The sequence below is a fragment of the Prionailurus bengalensis genome, chromosome B3 (genome assembly GCF_016509475.1).
Source record: "Prionailurus bengalensis isolate Pbe53 chromosome B3, Fcat_Pben_1.1_paternal_pri, whole genome shotgun sequence".
Classification (NCBI taxonomy): domain Eukaryota; kingdom Metazoa; phylum Chordata; class Mammalia; order Carnivora; family Felidae; genus Prionailurus; species Prionailurus bengalensis.
In genome coordinates, this window is record NC_057355.1 from 112,807,534 (window position 1) to 112,813,438 (window position 5,905).

General features: G+C 42.3%; 1 long non-coding RNA gene across 1 annotated transcript; it reads left to right on the forward strand.

The window, feature by feature from the left end:
* The first annotated feature begins 404 nt into the window (after positions 1-404).
* LOC122467965 lies at positions 405-3,000 on the forward strand. Its single transcript, XR_006293112.1, has 3 exons — positions 405-735; positions 1,252-1,355; positions 2,799-3,000. It is a non-coding gene; the product is annotated as an uncharacterized LOC122467965 (long non-coding RNA).
* The last annotated feature ends 2,905 nt before the right edge of the window (positions 3,001-5,905 follow it).

Genomic DNA, 5,905 nt, shown 5'->3' on the forward strand with positions numbered 1-5,905 from the left:
CTCTTTCCCCTTGTGTTCTGGAGTCTGAGTTCTATAGACCAGCTGGGGGCTAAAATATCAATACCCCTCTGAGGGAGGACAGGAGGACACGCTGGAGAGGAGGTGAGAACGTGAGCATGTTGAGGAGTGAAAGCCTTGCATGGCTCACATGCAAACACACATGGCCACAGTGCCCAACACAGGATCTGCTGGGGCTCTCAAACAATTACCCCATTTATGACCTCAGTGATTGCTCAGGTTGGGGAACACCAGAAGTTTGTTTTCTTTTTCAATTGGAACTGACATTTCCCCATGATTGGATTCCTTTGAAATCACAGAATTGCAGCCCAGATAGTTCATAAATTTATTCTGTTCCACCTTGTAGCATTTATTACGAAGACCGATCAGCCAAAGAATATGGCCTTTCTGCTTTTTATTTCCTGCTTTACTGCAGTCACTTTTAAGATACGGTGGTGTGGTTGGCAGGATGGGGGTGACTCACGGGCAGTGGTAAGGGTGTGACTGAGTAGAGAGAGGCATCCTGTTGCTCTCTGGGACTCCATCTGTTGCCTACTCCAGCCAGTCTCCTGGAGGAAGGGTCTGGAAAAAGATATCAAGTGTCCTTGGGGAAGCAGGTGCAGAGGGGAAACTGCACACCATGGTGGAGGCCACCCCAGAAGAATTAGAGTAGAGCAGCCATTCTCTCCCACCTCCACCCCCTTCAGCCATCTTTGAGTCTAAAGGAAAGAATCATTGGTTAGAGTGTTCTGGAGAGGAATTCTGGGACTTTGGGCAGCTGAAGTTTGTGAGTCCTCATGTGCATATGTTGGGGGGGATGGTGTGAGACATAAAGACTTATTTGTTATACAAACATTTACCTACGAGTGGCAGACTTTGGGTGAGAGCATGAGGACTCAACATTGAATTGTCTCTGTCCTCCAGATGCTCCCAGTCACACAGGGTCACTGAGCTGAGAGTCAGGACAGGGTGGGCCCAGGGTGCCACAAGAGCACTAGGAAGAGCTTCCCGGAGGAAGTAGAGGCTGCTGCTCGGAAGGCCCCTTTGATGTGAGATAAGTGCCCTCTAAGTTGTTAGGCCCCAGGTGCTGAATAGGAAAGAAGGTAGAGGTGCAGGACCAAAGCCCATTCCAAGAACGACAGTTGTGTATTTGGTAGGCTAGCAGGGTGGAGAAGAATTCTCCTGTGTTGATATTGTGGCCCTCTCATTTGCTGGCTCTGTGGCCATAACCTTTTTGTATCTCTATTTCTTTAGTGTATAAAGTGTGCGAAGATAACTTGACTCATCGGGTTGCTGAGGGGACTGAGTGAGAAAATCCACGTAAAGTCCGAGGAGTGCTTTCCCACCAGGTGCTCTCGGTAAGTACCAGCTCTTACCAGGGCAGGACCCGACGCTGTATGAGTTTCAGAAAGGACAGGGAGAACAAGGAACACCAGGGTCTGCACCTTTGTTCCTTGGGCCCTATTCACACAGAATGGGTGGCCGACCCCGTCAGAATCGACCCGAGAGTTAATGTACAATTACTTTAAATGGAAAAAGGAGAGCAAAGTTTTTCTTCATCCTTTGTATGCCTTATTCAGGGTTTAAATACCAGTCGTAATTCTCATTCATTTCCTTGTGAAATAAATGGCAAGGAGCATGGTCTACTTCTCCTAATGGGGAGAATGAAACCTCCCATTGGTTAACTAACTCATTCCCAATCCCACACTGAGATTATTGAAGAGTGGGGACCTGAACTCTGATCCTCTAAACCACAGGCTCAGGCCTCCTAATAAATCACCAGGCTTCCTGTCTGTCATTTACTACCCAGCTAGATCTTCCCTTCACCGTTGCTGAACTGCTCACACAAGGTGGAATGATTTCATCGCGCAAGTCACGGCTCAGAAACAGAAAATGTTGCCTCAGGCATTTTCTTGGATGTTTGATTTTAATATCAAAGCTCATTCTGACCATAAGGAGCAAATACCAAGTGACTGACTCTCTTAGATTTCTCAGACAGCTGAGAATGGAGGCTAGAAGCAAACTAGCCTTAACGGGTCAGCAGAAGGGACAGGGGCACCAGGTGACTTTTATTGGTGTGAGTGGGAACTTGACTCTGCCATCTAACTCTGCTCTGCTGTTCACCCAAAGGAAGACTGTGGCTTTTAATTACAGAAAATCAGTAGCTAGAATTATTAATAATAACAAAAGAAGCTGTTTGCACAGCAAGTAATTTGTGGTAATGTTTGCAATTGATAGTCATTTCTATTATTTAAACACTAATTAATTCATGGACTCGGGAATGTATTGACTTTACTTACAGTGTTATGGCAGCCCTCCTAGCTTAAAACCATTCCTTACTGGTTCCTTTAGATAATTCAAATGCACTGTTTATTTGTTCTAGTTGTGGGTGTTTATAGGGCTTGCACCTTCTGAGAGAGCCTTATGGGCAGTTTACATAAATCACCACTCATAAGGTCTGGTCCTTCTAAAGAGTTAGTCTGATGCTTTTCTTACCAGTAGAATTCCCAGAACATCCCTCGGTTATTTGTTGAAAAGTCTCCTGTTGTTGTTGGTTTTCTATGGCCCATCTGCAAACTGAGAAGAGTGGATTCTGTGAATGCAGCTGTCATTTTGCAGCAATGTCCTGGCAGGTCTGGCTTTTCTGCAGACAAGTTTCACAGAAATCCTTCCACCTCCCCAGGCCCACAGGTCTGCTCTCTGGGCTGCAAAATGAGGGAGATGAAGTGGTCAGCCTTGCAAGTTTTCGAAGCTATAAATTTGAATAAGTTAAGAGAATAAGTGAATATGCTTTCTTGCAGGTACATTGAAGGTTCTCACTGATGGCAAGGGAAAAAACAGAGGAAGATTCATGGGCCAGTGTCACTAGAGGATTCACTGCCGACAGACATGAGCTGCCTGTTCCAGTTTAGTATCTCTGCATCTTCCTGAAGGCTGAGTTTTACTATTTGACTCCTATCCCTTTAAACAACAGGCTGCGCATAAAATAAAATCTACTGAATCCCAACTGAGGCTCTAGGCTGCTATTTTATAGAAGATATTCCAGAATATTTTTCCAAGTTTATTTACAAGATGGGAGTCTTTACATTCCATTTATTGGACATATTAATTTTGTTTTTGTTTTTGTCTCAGGAAGACAAAGGAAGGCATTTATAAACTGTCAGGCTTCACCTCACAAGGTCAGAGCTGAAATCCCCATTTAGAAAAAGTCAACTCTAGAATGCAAATATGTTGTACTGTTACTGCTGGCTTGTGGCTGTGAAAGTCAGCTGGTTTCAGTCACCTTGAGAGATCACAATCATGGATTAATGTTCTTATAATTCCATTAGCTTTGTTCTGTTTTATGGTTTCATACCATAGTCCTAACTTCACTCAGCTCTTACAAATGTGTGTTACTGGTTGTAAGAAACATTTATTCTAAACTGAAGTTTGGTACTGTGTTCTTGTTACCTGTGGATGGAATTTCTTCTCATCTTGGACCTACCAACGTTGAGCACTTTCCTGAATCACAACTGGAAAGGTCAAGTCTCTTGGTATAGGAAGCCTTGTCTGCCTGGTTGAATCCTGACTTTCATATAGCATCCCTCAGCTCAATGGCTCTCCTATCATTTTCCTAAGCAAGTCTAATGTCAGGTCTAAACCTTACCCCACACTTCTCTGCCGAGCCTTGAGTAAGCTGTTGTGAGCCTTGCCAACCCATCATGAGATGCAGCCAGGGACAGAACCTCTTAGGATATTGTACAACATTTGGAAGAGATCAAACAAGCAGACATGGTCACATTTTAAATAAGGAAATTGTCAGAGAACCAAAGGGCTACCCAAAAAATTGACTTTGGACTTTCCTTTTGCTGGAATTCATCAAGAAATAATGTGGATGAAAGCAACTAAGCTTTGGGGCTGCTGGGTGGCTCAGTTGGTTGAGCATCTGACTTTGACTTAGGTCATGATCTCGCTGTTTGTGGGTTTGAGCCCTGCATCAGGCTCTGTGCTGACAGCTTGGAGCCTGGAGCCTGCTTCAGATTCTGTGTCTCCCTCTCTCTCTGCTCCTCCCCCACCTGCACTCTCTCTCTCAAGAATAAATAAATATTAAAAAAAATTCTTTAAAAAAAAAGAAAGCAACTAAGCTTTTCTTTTTTAATAAAATAAAAATAATGAGGAGGGACATGCCCTAGACTTCAAAATATACTATTAAGCTGAAAAATAAAATAAATAAACATTTTGGTACAACTAGAAAAATACACATATTAAGAAGACATAACCTAGATATAGACCTTGAGATTTATAATTGATCTATAATAAAGGAAGAATTACAAATTCAACAAATGGATTTGGGGTAATTAGATGTTTCAGGAGGAAAAGAATTAACTTAAATATTACTCCCACAGCATTATATAAAATAATTTCAAATGAGTGAGATATATGAGAGAAGTGTATACACACACATATGTACACACACATACACATATGTACACACACATACACACACACACAATGAAACTTAAAATATCATAAGAAATTGTAAAAAGATTTTTATGTGACATCTATATGGCAAAGGACTTTTTAAACATAAAAATAATAGAAGTTCAAATAGATTTGACTAAATAAAAATTTAAAACACTGTATCTATTTAAAAAAATCATTGTCAATATTCAAAGACAAACTATGAAAAAATGCTTATCAAATGAGGAAAGCAAATGACAGTGGATCAGTTTTTAAGTCTCCCAGAATTCCCACACAAAGATGAAGCAGCTAGAGAGCAAAACATTAAAAAGCCATGGACAACATTTCCAACAAGTCCAAGCGACAAGGTATCCCCAGAAACCCCAAAACACAAGTAGGCAGGGCACGTCACCAGTAGCTTCAAGATTTGCAAGGTATTAGCAGGTGTATCAGAGGAAGCTGAAGGAGGGAGGGGAAGCTGAGAGAAGTACAGCCAATTTGAGAACAGCAGCTGAATCTAGAAAGGAGTTTGCCCAATCCAATAGCAGTGAGTGAAAGGGGGTCTGGGATGAGGCCTTGAGGGGCTCTGGGGCAGTCTTTACACTGCCTACTCTCGAGAGTGACCACTCGGAACTCTCCCCTGGGAGAATTGTCAATAATTATATAGGTTGTGGCAATTTTTGAATTGTTATTCTGATAATGTTGTGTGTGTGATATAGGCTAAAGCTAATGAGTACTTATGGAATGTTCTACCATCTCCTACATCCTTGAGAACCAGGATTTTGGCATGGAGGAAAGGAGGTACAGATGTACTATAGAAGAGGTTAAGTAAGTGAAAATCTTACAGCCCTGAAATTGAATTGGAAGGATGAATACGAATTCATAAGGTGTGTGCATGTAGAATATGATATACGTGGTCCTAAGAATGATCGCCGTGTGCAAAACCATTCCATAAAAGCCACAAGGCTTATGGCAGAAATGAGACTAAAGGCACAACACTCAAACACTTCATCGGTGACATTTTTTTAAGGGTAGACATTTAGCAAAGATGGTGGCGCAATTCTATACATGTTAAATGGGTAAGAAATACATAAATAGGACAATAAATATGGCACTTTGCCTTGAACAAGACCTGAGGGTTGCTTGTGGAAGGGGGCATCGGAAGGGTGTGGCTTGTTGGTTACTGTGAAGCAGTGGGAAGGAGGCTTAGTTGAAACTGGGTAGAAAGTTGGAATACCTGCTGTGTGTGGACGGCTGGCTCATTAGCCTCTGTTGGGCATTGGTGCTGAGAGTTCCGAGATCTTTTGTAGCCTTAAATCCTGGGTCATGTTTTTCTGCCTTTGAGATGGAGGCCATTTGAACATTGCATTTATAATAGATACCTGTTTCATCACCATCGAGAATGTGACCCGATGCACAGCTTCTTCGGGTAGCTTCTGTGTCGCTGCTGGAAATTCTTTTGCTGCTT